This window comes from Scyliorhinus canicula, chromosome 19 (genome assembly GCF_902713615.1).
Source record: "Scyliorhinus canicula chromosome 19, sScyCan1.1, whole genome shotgun sequence".
Lineage (NCBI taxonomy): Eukaryota > Metazoa > Chordata > Chondrichthyes > Carcharhiniformes > Scyliorhinidae > Scyliorhinus > Scyliorhinus canicula.
This window is the reverse complement of record NC_052164.1, coordinates 78,940,103-78,959,058: the sequence shown is the minus strand read 5'-3', so window position 1 is coordinate 78,959,058 and position 18,956 is coordinate 78,940,103. Positions and strand designations below refer to the sequence as shown.

General features: G+C 50.7%; 1 long non-coding RNA gene across 1 annotated transcript in view; it reads left to right on the top strand.

Moving 5' to 3' along the window:
- Window positions 1-12,901: 12,901 nt before the first annotated feature.
- The window catches only part of LOC119954256, a 71,678-nt gene continuing 65,623 nt past the window's right edge, over window positions 12,902-18,956 (top strand). The window contains exon 1 of the long non-coding RNA XR_005458200.1: window positions 12,902-13,050. This is a non-coding gene — a long non-coding RNA (uncharacterized LOC119954256). The remainder of the gene's footprint in view (window positions 13,051-18,956) is intronic.

Sequence of the window (18,956 nt, the reverse complement as noted above, 5' to 3'; positions counted from 1 at the left end):
GCCCCGGGCATCAGTCGCCCCCCTCCTCTGCACGCCGCTGCCCCTACCCCAACCCCCTCCCCTCACCACCCCTAATCCCTTCACCACCCCTACCCCCCTCCAACGCCGCACCCCCCAACCCCCACCCCCCACTAACGCCGCACCCCCCCCCCACTAACGGAGGAAGGAAGGGGGGAGGAAGGAAGGGGGGGACGGAGGAAGGAAGGAGGGGAAGGAGGAAGAAGGGGGGAAAATAGGAGAGGGGGGGTGTGGGTACCGGCCTTCAGAGGGAGGGGGACGGGGTGTGGGTACCGGCGTTGAGGGGGGGGACCCGGCGTTGAGGGGGGAGGGGGGGACCCGGCGTTGAGGGGGGAGGGGGGGGACCCGGCGTTGAGGGGGGAGGGGGGGACCCGGCGTTGAGGGGGGGAGGGGGGGGGACCCGGCGTTGAGGGGGGGACCCGGCGTTGAGGGGGGAGGGGGGGACCCGGCGTTGAGGGGGGAGGGGGGGGACCCGGCGTTGAGGGGGGAGGACCCGGCGTTGAGGGGGGGGGGACCCGGCGTTGAGGGGGGGGGGACCCGTCGTTGAGGGGGGGGACCCGGCGTTGAGGGGGGGACCCGGCGTTGAGGGGGGGGGACCCGGCGTTGAGGGGGGGGACCCGGCGTTGAGGGGGGGACCCGGCGTTGAGGGGGGGACCCGGCGTTGAGGGGGAGGGAGTTGCGGCGTTGAGGGGGAGGGAGTTGCGGCGTTGAGGGGGGGGACCCGGCGGTGAGGGGGGGGACCCGGCGTTGAGGGGGGGACCCGGCGTTGAGGGGGAGGGAGTTGCGGCGTTGCGAGAGATGGGGGGTGGCGTTGGAGGGGAGTAGGGGTGGTGGGGAGGGGGGTAGGGGCGTTGGAGGGAGGTAGGGGTGGTGAGGGGGGGGTGGTTGGGGTAGGGGGCAGCGGCGTACAGAGGGGGGGGCGACGGTGCGTTGGCCCCGGGCATCCGTCGCCCCCCCTCTCTGCATGCCGCTGCCCCCAAACCCCCCCGATGCCGCAACCCACCCCCCCGATGCCCCCCCATGCCGCAACCCACTCCCCCGATGCCTCCCCGATGGCCGCAACCCACCCCCCCGATGCCGCAACCCACCCCCCGATGCCGCAACCCACTCCCCCGATGCCCCCCATGCCCCCCCACGATGCCGCAACCCACTCCCCCATGCCGCAACCCACTCCCCCGATGCCCCCCCGATGGCCGCAACCCACCCCCCCCCGATGCCGCAACCCACCCCCCCGATGCCGCAACCCACTCCCCCGATGCCCCCCATGCCCCCCCACGATGCCGCAACCCACCCCCCGATGCCCCCCCATGCCCCCCGCGATGCCACAACCCACCCCCCGATGCCGCAACCCACTCCCCCGATGCCCCCCATGCCCCCCCACGATGCCGCAACCCACCCCCCGATGCCCCCCCACGCCCCCCCACGATGCCACAACCCACCCCCCGATGCCGCAACCCACTCCCCCGATGCCCCCCCGATGCCGCAACCCACCCCCCCGATGCCGCAACCCACTCCCCCGATGCCGCAACCCACTCCCCATCCCCCGATGCCGCAAACCACCCCCGACACTGAACGGCGTCAACCATCATCAATGGTTGACGCCGTTTTAAATCAACTGTGATTTTCGCCGACGTGACCCGTGGCCACGTCGGCGGGACTTCGGCCCATCCGGGCCGGAGATTTAAGGTCAGTGCAAAAAAAATGAAATCCCGCTGGCGCCAGCTGTTTTCACAGGCTGCCGGCGGGATTTGCACAACGCCGGTTTTTTACCGGCGGGAGAATTCAAAAACCTGCGGGAGCGGAAATAACGCCGCTTCCCGCCAATTCTCCGACCCTGCGTGGGGTCGGAGAATTTCGCCCATTAAGTGAGGCCCTATCAATATTAGGGAAGTTAAAATCTCCCATCACAAAAACCCTGTTGCTTTTACTCCTTTTCAAAATCTGTCTACCTACCTGCTCCTCTCTCACCTGCTGGCTGTTGGGTGGCCTGTAGTAAACCTCCAACATTGTGACTGCACCCTTCTTATTCCTGATCTCTACCCATATAGCCTTGCTGCCCTCTGAGGTGTCCTCCCGCAGTACAGCTGTGATATTCTCCCTAACCAGTCGCGCAACTCCGCCACCCCTTTTACATCCTCCTCTATCCCACCTGAAGCATCTAAATCCGGGAACGTTTAGCTGCCAATCCTGTCCTTCCCTCAACCAGGTCTCTGTAATGGCAACAACATCATAGTTCCAAGTACTAATCCAAGCTCTAAGTTCATCTGCCTTACCTGTTATACTTCTTGCATTAAAACATATGCACTTCAGGCCACCAGTCCCGCAGTTTTCAGCAACATCTCCCTGTCTGCTCTTCCTCAGAGCTATAGTGGCCCTATTTCCTAGTTCTCCCTAAATGTTTTCACCTTCTGACCTATTGCTCTGGTACCCACCCCCCTACCATACTAGTTTAAACCCTCCCGTGTGACACTAGCAAAGCTCGCGGCCAGGATATTTATGCCTCTCCAGTCCAGCAACCCGTCCTTCTTATACAGGTCACACCTGCCCCGGAAGAGCTCCCAGTGGTCCAGATAATGGAAACCCTCCTTCCTACACCAGCTGTTTAGCCATGTGTTTAGCTGCTCTATCTTTCTATTTCTAGCCTCACTGGCATGTGGCACAGGGAGTAATCCTGAGATTACAACCCAGAGGGCCTGTCTTTTAACTTTCTGCCCAGCTCCCTGAACTCTTGCTGCAGGACCTCATGCCCCTTCCTGCCTTTGTCATTAATACCAATATATACAACGACCTCTGCCTGTTTGCCCACCCCCTTCAGGATGCCCACTACCCATTCGGAGACATCTTTGACCCTGGCACCAGGGAGGCAACATACAATCCTGGAGTCTCAGTGACTAAGCTACCACTCTCTGGGTCTATGCCACATCGGCCAGCACCGGGGCAATGCCACTGATGCCCTCAACCATATCCCGCTGTGATTGGGCCAAGCTCAAGAACGCCACTGCAATATCCAGATGACAGGGCAGCCATGTCCTGGGCCTCGGCTACCACCCGCACAGAGTGCCCCAGGCCTTGGACATCTTGACCCATGGCTGAAACCTTCTTGCCTTCATCCCCGCGGATGCCACCAGTGCGATGTTGGCCTGGGAGGCACGCATGGCCGGCACCATCTACTTGCCATGGCGGCCAGTATGGGTGCTGGGAAGTGGTGCAGAGTGGGTGTTCAGCCACTGTCCTCGAGGGGGGGGTGGGTGGGTTACGGGTGTGTGGGATGGTTGTTACTACCAGGGGCACAGTGCTGCCTACCCACCCTGGCTGTTTTGAGGATGTCATGCAATTTCTTCCTGCACGAGGGCAGCACGGTGGCGCAGTGGTTAGCATTGCAGCCTCACGGCGCCGAGGTCCCAGGTTCTATCCCGGCTCTGGGTCACTGTCCATGTAGAGTTTGCACATTCTCCCCGTGTTTGCGTGGGTTTGACCCCCACAACCCAAATATGTGCAGGGTAGGTTAATTGGCCACGTTAAATTGCCTCTTAATTTGAAGAAAAGAATTGGGTACTCTAAATTTATTTTTTAAAACATTTCTTTCTGCACTGCTAGCCGGTCCTAGCATTCTTGCCCATGGTGCTCACAGTCTCTCTGGCCTGCGCCCAGGCCCTGTGCACGACAATGGGTGGCAACCGCCTCCCCACCCCAGGGTACAGGGTAGCCCGCCTCTCCTCCACTACGTCCAGCAGGGCCTCCAATTCTGCATCAGTGAGTACGTAGTGGTGCCGCTTGTCTTATTGGCTGGGATGACTGTATGTGTGGGGACTGGATTGCCTATATGCGGCTGCAGCTTGTCAGCCTCTCAAGTGTCAACTGTGCATCCGGTGAATCAGACACCATTTTTCATTGGAATCGGCCGTGTTCCACGTGGCGCCGGTGCTAGCCCTTTAACTGTCGGTAGATTGATCTAGGAATGGATCCAATTTTGCTGTTGCACAACACCACTGATTCAATCCCAGTGCCAGCACGTAGTTTCTGCCGCAGTGGAATATGCCGACGGTCTATTGAACCAGGGTTCCATTCTGGGGCCTTACAGTCCAGTAGCAACATTATTTGGGATGACAATACTGAATCCTATGAAGGGAGCTGTTTTATGTCTCAGCAGACAGGAGGAATAGTTGCCCAAACTCCCAGCAAGCAGTGAGAATGATGACAGATCTGAAAAGCCAACAGCTGGCAACCTCAGAGGCCACTCCAACAGAGAATGCATGGTAAAAGTTATTGGAATTGTATAGATCTTAAAATCTGTAAGGTGTTGCTGAACAGATGGGGAAGGTTAGCTCTGATGGTAGTTAAATTAAGATTTGAACGGTTTTAAAGTTTTGTCACTGTGTGAAGCCATTGTCATATTTAAATGTAATTCTATTTGATTTTATTGTTTTTTCCTATTTCTCAATAAACATTTAGATCATTCTAAAATCATCACAAGTAGTCGGGGACATCATTTCTGGATCTCAAAGCCTCTCTTCAGGCTATCCAAACTAAAAACACAAACGTCAGGCAATTATTTCAATTTCCCTTCTGGGAATTGGACCAGCTCTGCATTTACTGTCACGCCGTGCTCTTAACACTTCCATCAAATAAGAATGACATAAAACACTACATTGTGAAATATTTTGTCTTATTTTATGTGTTATAGTTCAACCAAAAGAAATGTTTATCATTGTAATTTTCAAATGGTCAGGGATTGTAATGGATGAACATCAGATGAAGTTGGGGAATGAAACAGAGAGACTGCATGATTCATGGCCATACCTATTGCACTCCCACTGATGGAAAACAGTCTATTTATTTCCCATCTGCTTCTTCTTGTTTGTACAACTAAGGCTGAACAGAAATATAAATAGATCCATTTGTTGCAGTACTCCTTTGAGGGGTATGTTTGTGTGTGTCTGTCTGTCTATTTGGGTGCGTGCATTTGTTACCAGAGTCCAGTTGTTCTCTCCTATATTTCAGAGACAAGGGGTGCAATTCTCCCACCAAGAGGGAGGGGAGGGGTATGGGGAAAGAGGGTGGTGGTGGTTTCTGACTGTAAAATGGGCTTACTGTCCCCACAAAGTGTGCAGATGGAGCCAAGGGGACTGTTGGGTTTCAAAGTGGACTGTTTAAAAGGCTGCTTTCATCCCAGTTGGAAAGACAGCACTAAAACCAAAAAAAGCCCACAAACCCTCACTCCTCACATCCCTCCACCTGTTATTCACTCCCCAAGCCCCATACATGCCAATTCAGGACACATCCCGCCTCCCCACTTACCCCCATGGTCCTCATACCCCATGGTAAACTATGCCCCTCTCCCCATCTCTATAATCCCTCAACCTCTCATACTATCTTAGTGCCAACGCCTGTCTCCTGCTCACCACCAATTGCCCTTAAATCCTACATGCCAACTTACCTTGTATCATTTATGTCCAGTTCTCTGGAGCCATGGTGAGAGGAAATAAATTAATGTTCTAAGTATCGATTTCAGACTTCACCTATTTTTAATACTCACATTGATAAATGCCCTTTCAATAAATTGGAATCCCTTCAATGCCTATTTTCTTCAAGTATATGCTCCCATATAAACCAAATATCTGTCAAAAGTCAAAATCTCTTTGAACCGCTTGAAGCTGTCAATCTGTCAATCAAACTGTGACATTATAGACCAGGTGTTTTCAAACTCAGGGTCACAACCCGCGAGTGGGTCGCAGTGGGAGTCGGGAGGATGGTGGCGCGATCGGTTGCGACGTTCCTGATCGCGCGAGGAATGGCCAATGGCCGCGACCAGCTTTTAAAAATGCCGGTTGCGACGTACTTTCGAGATTGCTGGCCATCCCAAGCATGCGTGTCCCCTCAGCCAGATCTGGCAGTGCGCAGGCCTAGAACCGAGTAGGCGGACTGCCTCCTCCTGACATCAGCGTGCTGTCCCTGGGCCAGTTCTGTTAAGCAAACAACAGAGTCCTCCCACCAGAAGTGACAGGAGACAGCAGGTCATGCACCCCATACGCTGACGTCATGTGTTCTGTGAGCAAAATCACCGAGCAGAGATTCTTCCATTTTGCAGCTGCCAGCACGGAAGAATTAAAAATGGATCATTTTGTAATAAGGAAGAGCGGGCCAGGATTTCACTAAGCTTGCTGGAGAGAACTATTCAGCAGAGTCCACAGAAGACAAAGCAGTGCGGGTGGAAGCTCCAGGGCCTCTGGTGAGCAACCCATTAAGAAGAATCTCAAATCAGTAACAAAGCCGCTTAAAGATGATTTTTTATGGTATGGCTTTATTAATTGTGCCATTGCAAATCAGGATGACAGGACACAGGGAAGTACTGGCAAATGAAAGTTTAAAACCATCAAATCTTAAAAGGCGTTTGAAGACTAAGCACGGCACCTCTTGATTTTGTTCAAAGGATGCAGCGAGAACTTAAAACGTCAGCTGAAGTCCTCACCAGAAATGTTACATTGAATGATAACGTACAATTAGCCTCTTACATGGTAGCTTAACGTGTAGCTAAAGAGAAAATGCCTCAGACTGTAGCAGAGAGATTAATTCTCCCTGCAGCATTAGGCATGGTTTGTACAGTCCTAGATGAGAGATTAATTGAAAAAGTGAAATGCATCCCAGTTAGTAAATACACAGAGGCTAGCCGAATTTGTGACACTGCTGAGAATTTAGAAGCTCACCTTATTTGTCATTTAAAATCTGCACAGGGATTCTCAATACAACTGGATGAAAGTACAGAAGTTTCAGATTGTACAATCTTGCTAGTTTATGTCAGGTATGTTTGGCACAAATGAATTCGTTGAGGATTTTCTGTGCTGCCTGACATTACCAACAAATATGACTGGTCCAAAATTTCTGAAGCATTGAATAGTCACTTGGTTGGAAAGTGCTGGCTCAACTGGGTGCATTGCAGAGGAATCACAAGTAATGGAGCAGCCAACATGACTGTTGGGGAAAAACAATGGAGTTATAATCAGGAGTAAGGAGGCAGTACATTAGTTGGAATCATTATTTTATTCACCGTGAGGCATTGGCGTCGAAAGGAATTGGTGATGGATCTTGAAGTGGTGTTGAAATAAATTGTGAAAGTTGTGAATATCATTAAATGCAATCCCATGCTTTTTGAATCACTGTGTTCCGAGTTGGGGGTTGAACACACACATTTATTGTTCAACACAGACGAACGTTGGCTTTCAAGGGTCGGGTGCTTGTCAAAGGTTATGAACTGAGGTATCAAATCCACACTTTCCTTCTTGAGAAATTATCCCCTCTGGCTGATTCATTTGCTGATGAAACTTGGACGCTAACTATGCCTTTCCTTGCAGAGATCATTTCAATTCTAAATGAACTGAACCTCAAATGGCAAGGGAAGGGTGATGATGCTTTCCAGATGTCATTGAAAGTTTGGCAAGTGCGAGAACAAAGCAAAGCTATTTCCCCACACTACTATGACACATCGAAGAAAACAATCAGTAACGGAACGGTCAATAGGTTGGCAAGCCTTATTCAGTCACATCTGGGTGCGCTGATCAACAGTTTTTGTCGCTACTTTCCAGAGAAGTTTCAGACTTAGAGAGAGAAGCGAGGGGTGACACCAAAGTCAATTATTAACTTACAACTGACTCCAAGTGAAGAAACTGAACTTCTGCGCCTCATCTGTGACAGCAATTTGAAACATGCCAAAAGTCAATACGGCTATCAGCATGCTGGAATAGCACCTCAGAGGAGTATCCAGTGCTGAGTAAAATAAGGATTTTGTTGCTATTTCCCTTCACAATGACCTACATGTTGTGGTGATACACTGAGTAATTGTGTGTGTGCTTGTATTAGGGAATGTACAGCAGTACCTGTACTACAGGTTCGCCGGTAGCCCCTGCTGGCTAGCTCTGCCCACAAGGAGCCGTATAAATATGTACGAGTTCTCCCGAGCAGCCATTCTACCAGCTGCAGTCGGAGGATAAACATCTAACTGTAATAAAGCCTCTCTTGTACCCATTTGTGTCTTTAGTACAATTAATAGTGCATCAATGTATTACAGTTAGATTTTTCGCATCATGGACATCAGGATCAAACCAGATCACATGCAGCTGGATCCACAATCGCTGAACACCAGAAAGGACTTTAATCACTGGCTGGCTTGCTTCGAGGCCTATATCAACTCAGCGACTCCTGAGCCGACGGAAGCTCAGAAAATCCAGATTCTCTACTCAAGGTTGAGCTCCAGCGTGTTCCCGCTGATACAGGACGCACTGAATTATGCAGGCACCATGGAACTCAAAGAAAACTACGTCCAGAAGACGAACACTGTATTTGCAAGGCATGTACTCGCCACTCGCACACAACTACCTGGTGAGTCGATTGAAGACTTCTGGAGGGCCCTTATCCCTCTCATACGGGACTGCGGCTGCCAGGCCGTCACGGCCATGGAACATTCCAATCTCCTCATGCGTGATGCATTCGTGACGGGTATTGCATCGGACCCCATCCGGCAACGACTGCTGGAAGGGGCCGCGCTCGACCTAACGGCGATGAAAGCTTTAGCGCTCTCCATGACGGTCGCTTCTCGTAATTTACAGTCCTACCCCGCCCCCACAATGTGCACACCATGGGCGCCGCCATCTTGCCCCACGCCCGCAACGTGCGCTGCATGGGCGCCGCCATCTTCTCCCCCACAGGCCCTTCATTTTGTCCCCCCCATCGGGACTGGACCGTTGGACCCGGGTCGCTGCCACTCCTCATCGGACTCCTCGGACGATTGCCTGCTGCTCGCCTCCGTGACGCTGGACCAGTCCCGTCCTCACAACCTGGCTACCGCTTCGAAGACGGTGCTAAACAACCGCCACGCAAACTCCTGCCTACTAGACTCTGGGAGCACCGATAGCTTCATCCACCCGGACACGGTAAGGCGCTGCTCCCTCGCGGACCTCCCTGGCCTCCGGATCTCCCTGGCCTCCGGATCCCACTCTGTCCCGATCCGGGATTCTGTGTGGTCAACCTCACCGTGCAAGGCGTTGAATTCAGCGGTTTCCGCCTGTACGTTCTCCCCAATCTCTGTGCCACACTATTACTGGGCCTGGATTTCCAATGTAACCTCCAGAGTCTCACCCTCAAATTCGGCGGGCCCCTACCCCCACTCAGCGTTTGCGGCCTCACGACCGTCAAGGTTGACCCTCCCTCCCTCTTTGCCAATCTGACTGCAGATTGCAAGACCGTCGCCACTAGGAGCATACGGTACAGCACCCAGGATAAGACCTTCATCAGGTCCGAAGTCCAGCAGCTGCTTCGGGAGGGTATTATCGAGGCCAGCAATAGCTCCTGGAAAGCCCAAGTGGTAGTGGTTAAAACTGGGGAGAAACACAGGATGGTCGTGGACTACAGCCAGACCATCAACCGGTACACACAGCTCGACACGTACCCCTCCCTCGCATATCTGACATGGTCAATCAGATTGCACAGTACCGGGTCTTCTCGACGATTGACCTTAAATCCGCATACCACCAGCTCCCCATCCGCAAATCGGACCGTCCATACACTGCCTTCGAGGCGGACGGTCGCCTCTATCAATTTCTTAGGGTTCCCTTCGGCGTCACAAAGGGGTCTTGGTATTCCAAAGAGAAATGGACCGAATGGTTAACCGGTACGGACTGCGGGCCACGTTTCCGTACTTAGATAATGTCACCATCTGCGGCCATGACCAGCAGGACCACGACGCCAATCTTGCCAAATTTCTCCACACCGCATCTCTCCTCAACCTCACTTACAACAAGGAGAAGTGCGTGTTCAGCACTAACCGCTTGCCATCCTCGGCTACGTAGTCCAAAACGGACTCCTGGGGCCCGATCCCGACCGCATGCGCCCCCTCGTGGAGCTCCCCTTTCCCCACTGCCCCAAGGCCCTCAAACGCTGCCTGGGGTTCTTCTCCTACTACGCCCAGTGGGTCCCACAATATGCGGACAAGGCCCGCCCACTGATACAGTCGACTCGATTTCCCCTCACGGCCGAGGCACAACAGGCCTTCGCCCGTATTAGATCAGACATAGCCAAGGCGGGATGCATGCAGTAGATGAGACACTGCCCTTTCAAGTAGAGAGCGACGCTTCAGATGTCGCCCTTGCCGCCACTCTAAACCAGGCAGGCAGACCCGTGGCATTCTTTTCCCGCACCCTCCATGCCTCCGAAATTCGACATTCGTCCGTTGAAAAGGAGGCCCAGGCTATTGTTGAGGCGGTGCGGCACTGGAGGCATTACCTGGCCGGCAGGAGATTCACTCTCCTCACTGACCAACGGTCAGTAGCCTTCATGTTCAACAACACGCAGCGGGGCAAGATCAAAAATGATAAAATCTTGAGGTGGAGAATCGAGCTCTCCACCTATAATTACGAGATCTTGTATCACCCCGGCAAGCTCAACGAGCCCCCAGATGCCCTTTCCCGAGGTACATGTGCCAGCGCACAAGTAGACCAGCTTCGTCATGGTAGACCAGCGGTAGACCACAAGTAGACCAGCCTTTGCCACCCAGGGGTCACTCGGTTGTACCACCTCGTCAAAGCCCGCAATCTGCCGAACTCCGTCGAGGAAGTACGGACAGTCACCAGAGACTGCCAGGTCTGTGCGGAGTGCTACTGGCCAGACCGCGCGCGCCTGGTGAAAGCGTCCCGCCCCTTTGAATGCCTTAGTGTGGATTTCAAAGGGCCCCTCCCCTCCACCGACCGCAACGCATATATCCTTAGTGTGGTCGATGAATTCTCTAGGTTCCCATTGGCCATCCCATGCCCGGATATGTCGTCTGCCACCGTCGTCAAGGCCCTTGATTCCATATTCGCTCTGTTTGGTTTCCCCGACTACATCCACAGCGACAGGGGATCCTCATTCATGAGCGATGAGCTGTGTCAGTTCCTGCCCAGCAGGGGTATCGCCTCCAGCAGAACGACCAGCTACAACCCCCGGGGAAACGGGCAGGTAGAGAGGGAGAACGGGACGGTTTGGAGGGCCGTCCAGCTGGCCCTATGGTCCAGAAACCTCCCAGTCGCTCGCTGGCAGCAGGTCCTCCCGGATGCATTGTACTCCATCCGGTCTCTACTGTGCACTGCCCGAATAACACACCCCATGAATGTGTTTTTACCTTCTCTAGGAAATCCACATCCGGGGTGTCGCTCCCGACTTGGCTTGCAGCTCCAGGGCCGGTTCTAATGCGTAGGCATGTCCGACTCAACAAGGCGGACCCCTTGGTGGACAGGGTACGCCTGCTCCACGCAAGCCCCCAGTATGCCTATGTAGAGTTCCCCGACGGCCGCCAGGATACTGTCTCGCTCAGGGACCTGGCTCCCTCGGGTGCCATTCCCACTCCCACACACCTCCCCACCCACGCGCCACCCATGCTCCAAGCACCGGCCCCATCAGGTCCATCCCTCCTTCCCCTGCCCACGCTACAGGACGAGGAAGATTTCGGCAGGCTTCCGGAGTCATCCAGCTACTGGCCAGCACCAACACCGCCAGCACCAACACCGCCAGCACTGACGCTGTCGACGCCGACGCTGCATGTACAGACATCGCCACCACTGTTACGTCGCTCCCAGCGAACTGTCCGACCACCGGACAGACTTAACCGCTGACGGGCACCGGGTTACAAAATGGACACATTTTTTTCTCCTCCCCTCTGTAAATAATTCACAAATTTTGTATATAGTTCCACGCCACCCCCGTCGGACTCATTCTTAACAGGGCGTGAATGTGGTGATCCACTGAGTAATTGTGTGTGTGCTTGTATTAGGGGATGTACAGCAGTACCTGAACTACAGGTTCGCCGGTAGCCCCTGCCAGCTAGCTCCGCCCACAAGGAGCCTTATAAATATGTATGAGTTCACCTGAGCAGCCATTCTACCAGCTGCAGTCGGAGGATAAACATCTAACTGTAATAAAGCCTCTCTTGTACCATTCATGTCTTTAGTACAATTGATAGCGCATCACACGTGTGACATTGGATTTTCCATCAAAAAGGTGAAGGCAGCACAAAGGGACAGGCTGAACTCTGAACCTGACATGCAAATTGCCTTCTCTTCCTGTGAACCTGATTGGAGTGAGATCGTGAGAACCAAGCATTAAAGGGAAGAGAAAATGGTGGATCACAAAGGTTAGCCGGTGTGGGTCGTGAAGGTCGCCTGGCATTGGTCCCGAAGGACGGCCGGTTGGTAAAAATGGGTCTCGGGTAAAAAAAGTTAGAAAATAATTGTTATAGACCCTCCACCCTGGCAATGATCAGTTGTGGAAATACTCAGAATTATCTCAACAAACACCTTGTGAAATTGCAGGCTGACTGATTTATTTTTCAAAGTTTAAAAGGTTTAAAGGCCAACAGCTTGAAAGTTCCACAGAAATTATTCACCTTTTACATCCATTCATGTCTACTCTTAACAATCACCAAAAGTACTTGACCTTTGCATAATGTTACCTGACCTCTTCCACAATTTAGCTTACCTACTCAAAACTGGCACCTTACCTCTGCAAATAACTCTGCTCAGTTCAGATCTATTCCTCAATGCTTTCAAAGCCGCGCGCCATGTTTCTGAAAATCTGCTGACCAAAATTGCTTATTTGAAAGAAGCTTTCAATGCAGGTGACTCTATGAACTATAGATATAAGAAAAATGCCTGCTGCTGTTCCCCGCCGCTTCCCCCTGTGAAAACGGTGGGTGCCAGGATATTGTTTGGATCTCACGTTCCAGCATTATTTTAGCTTAGTAGAATCCTATGAATCAGCAAAAATTCAGGCCTTAAGATTCAAAAAGAAGAAGAATTGCTGTACCTGCTGTTAGAACATAGGGGGCTGGATTCTCAGCACCCCGATGCCAGAATCGCGGCCGGCGCAGGTTTGGCGATTCTCTGGGCACCGACATCGGCGTTCGGAGTATGCCCATCACGGGGGGGGGGCCATTGCCAGAGGCCCGCTCAGCAATCCTCTGCCCCTGACTGGCCAAGTTCCCGATGGCGTGGAGCTAACCTACTATTGCCGGTAAGGATGCTCGCTTGTGGTGGTTGCGGGCACAGTCTGCGGCTGCCCTGGTCGGGGGTCGGGCCGATTGGAGACAATGGGGGGCCTTATAGGCGGCCAGGGAATTAATGTGTGGGGTTTGAGGGTTGGGTGGGTGGCCAATCGGGAGGTCTCTTTCTTGGGTCTGGCTCCACGGTCCGAGTTAGCCATGGAGCCACTGGAGGCCGCTGCCGTGCGCATGTGCGGCCTCTGACCCGGAAGTGCGGGATTCACTCTGGGTCCCTGATAGCCCCCTGCAGGGCTATGAATTTGTTTCACTTTTTTTCCAGGAGTTTCAGGAGTAAAACTCCACCGGCTTGGCGACATCGTCTTAATAATGAAGAATCCTGCCCAGGATCCTTCATTCTCCTTCTGCTGGTTTAAGTGTATGACAACCTTAAGTGGACAAAGTTCACAATGCAATTCTCAATACACTTCATTTTCATCCTTGAATTTTGTTCCAGAAAGGAAATGGTTGCTTACATTTGTTCCATATAATTAGCATTTTCCTTGGGTCAGTGTTTCTGTCGGCAAATGTACTGATAATTGTAATACAACTGGACTAAATGAAAATTATTTTATAGCATGTCACTGGAATGAATGGATTCGGCTAAACAGAGCATTTGGGCATGGTTGTGAAAGCTTTGGAAATATAATTCAGTTTTTAATACGTGACAAGCTAGTTCAACATGAGCAGGATCCAGGGAATAAATACTTAACGAGCCTTGAGTGAAAATATGTTTTTTGTTTGTAAATTTCAGAATACCCAATTATTGTATTCCAATTAAGGGGCAAATTAGTATGGTCAATTACCCTGCACACCTTTGGGTTGTGGGGGAGAGACACACACAGACACGGGGAGAATGTGCAAACTCCACATGCACAGTAACCCGGGGTTGGGATCAAACCCAGGTCCTCCGTGCCGTGAGACAAATTTTAGAAAATCTTAGTCGTTGTAAAACAATGACAGGTGAGTGGAGAAATGATTTTGAGTGTGAGAAAAAGCAAAATAAATGGTTTTGGAAGCATTAATCCAGTTATATTTACACTGCACTAATACCTTATTTCTTCAGTCACTTTTCTCCATCATTCCATTGACTTAAGTGCGTTAGAATTTTAATTGCACCTGAAACTAGCCATACAATGACTTGCAGTAAACATACTTTAAGAAGGTAGTCTAGAGGAAGAGTCTTCATTTGACGAATCACTGTGCACCTTGTTGAAACACTGGCATATTACACTTTTCATTTGGTCAGGTTGCGATAAGGAAACTTACAAGCTAGTTGCGGACGGGAGAAAATAGCCCACTTGCAAAATGTCTCAGAGGTTGAAAACCAGCAACTCATCTGTGCGGGGTGGGGGGGGGAGGGGGGAGTGGAAATGAGTCCTTTAAATGGTGTGCTGCCGTGCCTTTAGTGCTTGTTATGTCGTGAAGGTCTTGATATGTTTATCATGTCATGGGCCAGGCACCAGGGCAGACTATTTCACAAAGATAGTGCTACAACTAGTGTAGGATCCTTGGGCGCAATTCTCCCCTACCCGGCGGGGCGGGGGTCCCGGTGTAGCAGAGTGGTGCCAACCACTCTGGCGTCGTGCCTCCCCAAAGGTGCGGAATTCTACGCACCTTTAGGGGCTAGGCCCACGCCGGAGTGGTTTCCGCTCTGCCGGCCGGCAGCAAAACTGGTGCCAACGGCCTTTGGCGCTACGCTGCCCAGTGTCGGGGCTGGCCGAAAAGACTGCACCAGTGCGTCAGCGGCCGCTGGGGTGGAGGGGGTCTCTTCCCCCTCCACCATGGTGGAGGCCGTGGCGGCGGCGGAAGAAAAAGTGTCGCGGGCCAGGCCACGTGGGGGCACCCCCTGGGGTCCAATAGCCCCCCCCCCCCAGGACCCCAGGGGCCCGCTTGCACCGCCAATCCCACCGGCACAGAGGTGGTTTAAACCGCTCCGGCGGGATTGGCCTGTCAGTGGCGGGACTTCGGTCCATCGCGGGCCGGAGAATCGTCGCGGGGGGCCCGCCAATCGGCGCGGGGGGCATGCCGATCGGCGGGGTGTGATTCCCGCCTCCGCCGATTCCCGGGTGGCGGAGAATTCCGGCCATGGCAGGGGCGGTATTTACGCCGGCCCCAGGCGATTCACCGACCCTGCGGGGGGTCGGAGAATTCCTCCCCTTATTTCAATACGATAAGTATCTTTCTGAGTACTTCAGACGCACTTCCTTAATGTCTAGGTGGGTGGCTGATCCAATATGGTGGGCAGAGCATTTCCCGTGGGGGGTGTCCATGCACCATCAGCCACATTAAACCCATCTGCCCAAAAACAGATCATGCCATGATCCATTACCAATCACAAATCTCCAATTGTCGCTTTATATTCCTCTTCCCTTCATGTTCCTTGCACTTTTCTATTTTTACTGCATCATTATTCTTCTTATAATCCTCTTCCAGTTTCTGTTTTGTTCCTGATAATTCCCATTATCCTCTTCTCAGCTATTTCTAAAGCCTTTCATCTGTATTTTCACTGCTGTGGTGAACGGTCAGAAGCATGTAATAGTGCCTATCCAAAGTGATTGCTACTTCTGTGTGTGTGCATGTGTAGCTTTTATCTCCCTCTAGCTCCTTTATGTTTTTTTCTTCTTTTTGCCCATTATCTTTGATTTCAGTCTTTTCCTTATTCTTTAATCTATTCTTAATATCGTTTCCACATAACTTATTTTGTCAAAAATGTCAGTTTCTCTGATCCCAGTGATAAAATTTATAATTATGTTGTGCTTCCATCATCCAGTCTCCCTCCTTTCCACAGGTCTGTCAAAAGCAAGATTCATATTTAATGTAAAGTGCAATGCTGGAGTTGCACCAAAAGAATGTCTCTTTTTTTCTGCATATTGTAGTTATTATTTAACGAGAACTCACTTTTCACTGGGTATAAATCATAATGCAACATTTTCTGTCTTTATTATCTTGACAGCTGTCATAAAAATGTGTAAAGCAGTAAAACAAGACCTATTAACAACGCTTGAGGTTTCTATACCGTTATTTCACTTGCTCACTCACTCTCCCTCAGCATCTCCTCTCACTCCTTTCTTTCCTGTCTATATTATTCCATGTTTTTTTTAAATCTGGAATTTCAGATCTATTCCCACAATGACATAAATTCTTTGAAGAAATCCTTTATCATGGGGCAGCATGGTAGCATTGTGGATAGCACAATTGCTTCACAGCTCCAGGGTCCTAGGTTCGATTCTGGCTTGGGTCACTGTCTGTGCGGAGTCTGCACATCCTCCCCCTGTGTGCATGGGTTTCCTCCGGGTGCTCCGGTTTCCTCCCACAGTCCAAAGATGTGCAGGTTAGGTGAATTGCCCATGATAAATTGCCCTTAGTGTCCAAAATTGCCCTTAGTGTTGGGTGGGGTTACTGGGTTATGGGGATAGGGGGAGGGTGCTCTTTCCAAGAGCCAGTGCAGACTCGATGGGCCTAGTGTCCTCCTTCTGCACTGTAAATTCTATGATAAATCCTTAGCACCAAATAGTTTAATCATCTCCCAATTCACTTGTTCCATTCCAATTGAAGTTCATTCCTGGCATACCATTTTGTGCGCTCCATTATGAATGCCAAAGATGGCACATCGTTGTCTTCCTCCCCTCCCTCCGTCCCTCTGGCCCAAGGCTAAACGGGACAGGTGCAGGGATTCTTCCGAATGTTAGTCTTCCATCTTCACACAATGGGATTGAGTTCCAAATTGACAGTGAGATCCTATTGAACTAATTGATTTGGAGGAACCAGTGAGTCCAGGAGTGAGGGGGGGGGAACTGAAATAATGAAGTTTATCCCTGACGCTGACCTTGGGGCTAATTCCATAATCTGGGGGAAATGCCACATAGCTGGTGCACCGCTCACGGTTTTCAGCCCAGCCCATGCCCTCTCTTACATGGCAGGGAATCCATTGGTGGGAATCGTTAAGTCGTTAAAACACACCTAAAAATCGACAGCATTGGTAAAAGTAGACAGAATGAGGAAATGAAGGGCATCAATAGAGTCAGGGGTGCAGATTCTGACAGTGCAACAATGTAGCGCGAGAAATAGCGAAACAAAATCAAATCACAGAACAATACAGCACAGAAAGAAACCATTCAGTCGACTGTGCCTGTGTGTCAGTTCCTTGCACGACCCATCCAATTAGCCTCACTCTCCTCTTTTCCCACAGCCATGCTGAAGTTTCCCTTTTGAAAGTTATTACTGAATCTTTCAGGCAGTGGTTTACAGCGACTCACTGCAATAACATTTTTCCTCAAGTCATCTCTGGTTATTTCGACTATAATCGTAATTTTGTGATCTCTAGTTATTGACCTACTCGCCAAAGAAACTGGTTTGTGTCTATTTACGTTTGGGTTTTGCCCTTGCTGTGACGGAAGGTCGGCAAGGTGACTGTGAATAAATTTGGGCATTTCAACGCAGCCATCAAATTATTTTGGTGGGACATCCCTCATGAGTTCAGATGTGCATATTTATTATTTTATATTATTCTTTCTTTGCACGACTTATCACTTCACCAGGGTCTGAGAATATTTTTCAATCACACAGAATAAAATCAATTTCAACAATTGAAGAGGTGGAGATTAAAGTGTGGTGCTTTTGAACTTAATGCTGTTAAGTTTCTTCACTTGACTTCCTTTAATCTATTAAAAGCAGTTCAGGGTGGTGATGATGACTAGAAACAGTGATCTTAAATTTGACCTTCTGTCTAACAACATAATACCAAGGACTGAATTCCTCTGCACCCCACCGAGAGAGAATTGTGTGCAGCACATTTATTTGACTGCAGTGGCCTGTTATAACAGCAGGAGAATAATTAATGATATCTTGTGGAAGGGAAAAGTCCAAAAATATACAGAAAGGGAGTTTTATTGTGAGGACAGCAATAATCTGTAATTGTTCATCAAGCTACGGAGCAGATTAACTTTTAATTCTATTTATATTAAAACAATTGCATCACCCAGTTCTATGTGGTAAAATCAATGATCCCACACTCTCCATAGCGAACTGAGTTTGCAGGAGGCACAGGTCAAGGATAGGGCCGATAGCAGTCGATTGCTCGCTTTACATTTGAACATTCCAGTGAAAGAATGTCGCAGAGAGATGTTTAATGAGGCATGATATTTCCAAATGGAACTTGCAATTTAAAAACCTGACTGGATCCTGAAGAGTACTCAAAGGTTTTGAGGCAAAATCTCAGCGAGTGCCGAGGGTATACGTAATTTTCTAGCAGTTGTGTTACCTTAATGGAGCCAAGGCGGTTGAACACTCATGTGTTGTCATCATGCTTCAACTGCAATTTTAACTATTGGCCTATGTGGAGAAGCCACAACAAGGTGGCTTCCTGCCAGGTGAAGTTGCTGGAAGTAAGAGGCAATAGGTACAAGCGATCCTTTCCCTCTCTTATCCCTGTCTCCAATCACCAAAACAGCCTTAGAAGCTGATCCCGAGACCGAGCTGTTGTCAACAGGCCTCAATGTCAGGCAGCCAGTTTTGACATTGAAAATTGCTCAGGTCTCATTCCTGCAGCACGGATAAAATTTGCCACTCAAATTTGAAACATCTTTCTCAATGTTCAAGTCAAGGTTACAGTATTGCATACTAGACTGAAGTTGCCAACTCCATTAAAATAAATAAGATCTCCTACCAATAGCAATGTAATTGTGGTAAACCACGGTATTGCATTGCATTGCATTGTGTTGTGTTGTACATGCCTGGGCTTGTCCAGGCTGGCTCCTCCTGTGGCTCCTCCTATCGGGCTTATGTATAAAGATGGCAAGTCTCCGCCTCCGACCCAGTTCGGGTCCAGAGGCAGGAGGCTTGCTGTTTAGTGTATTAAAGCCTCAGTTACATTTATCAC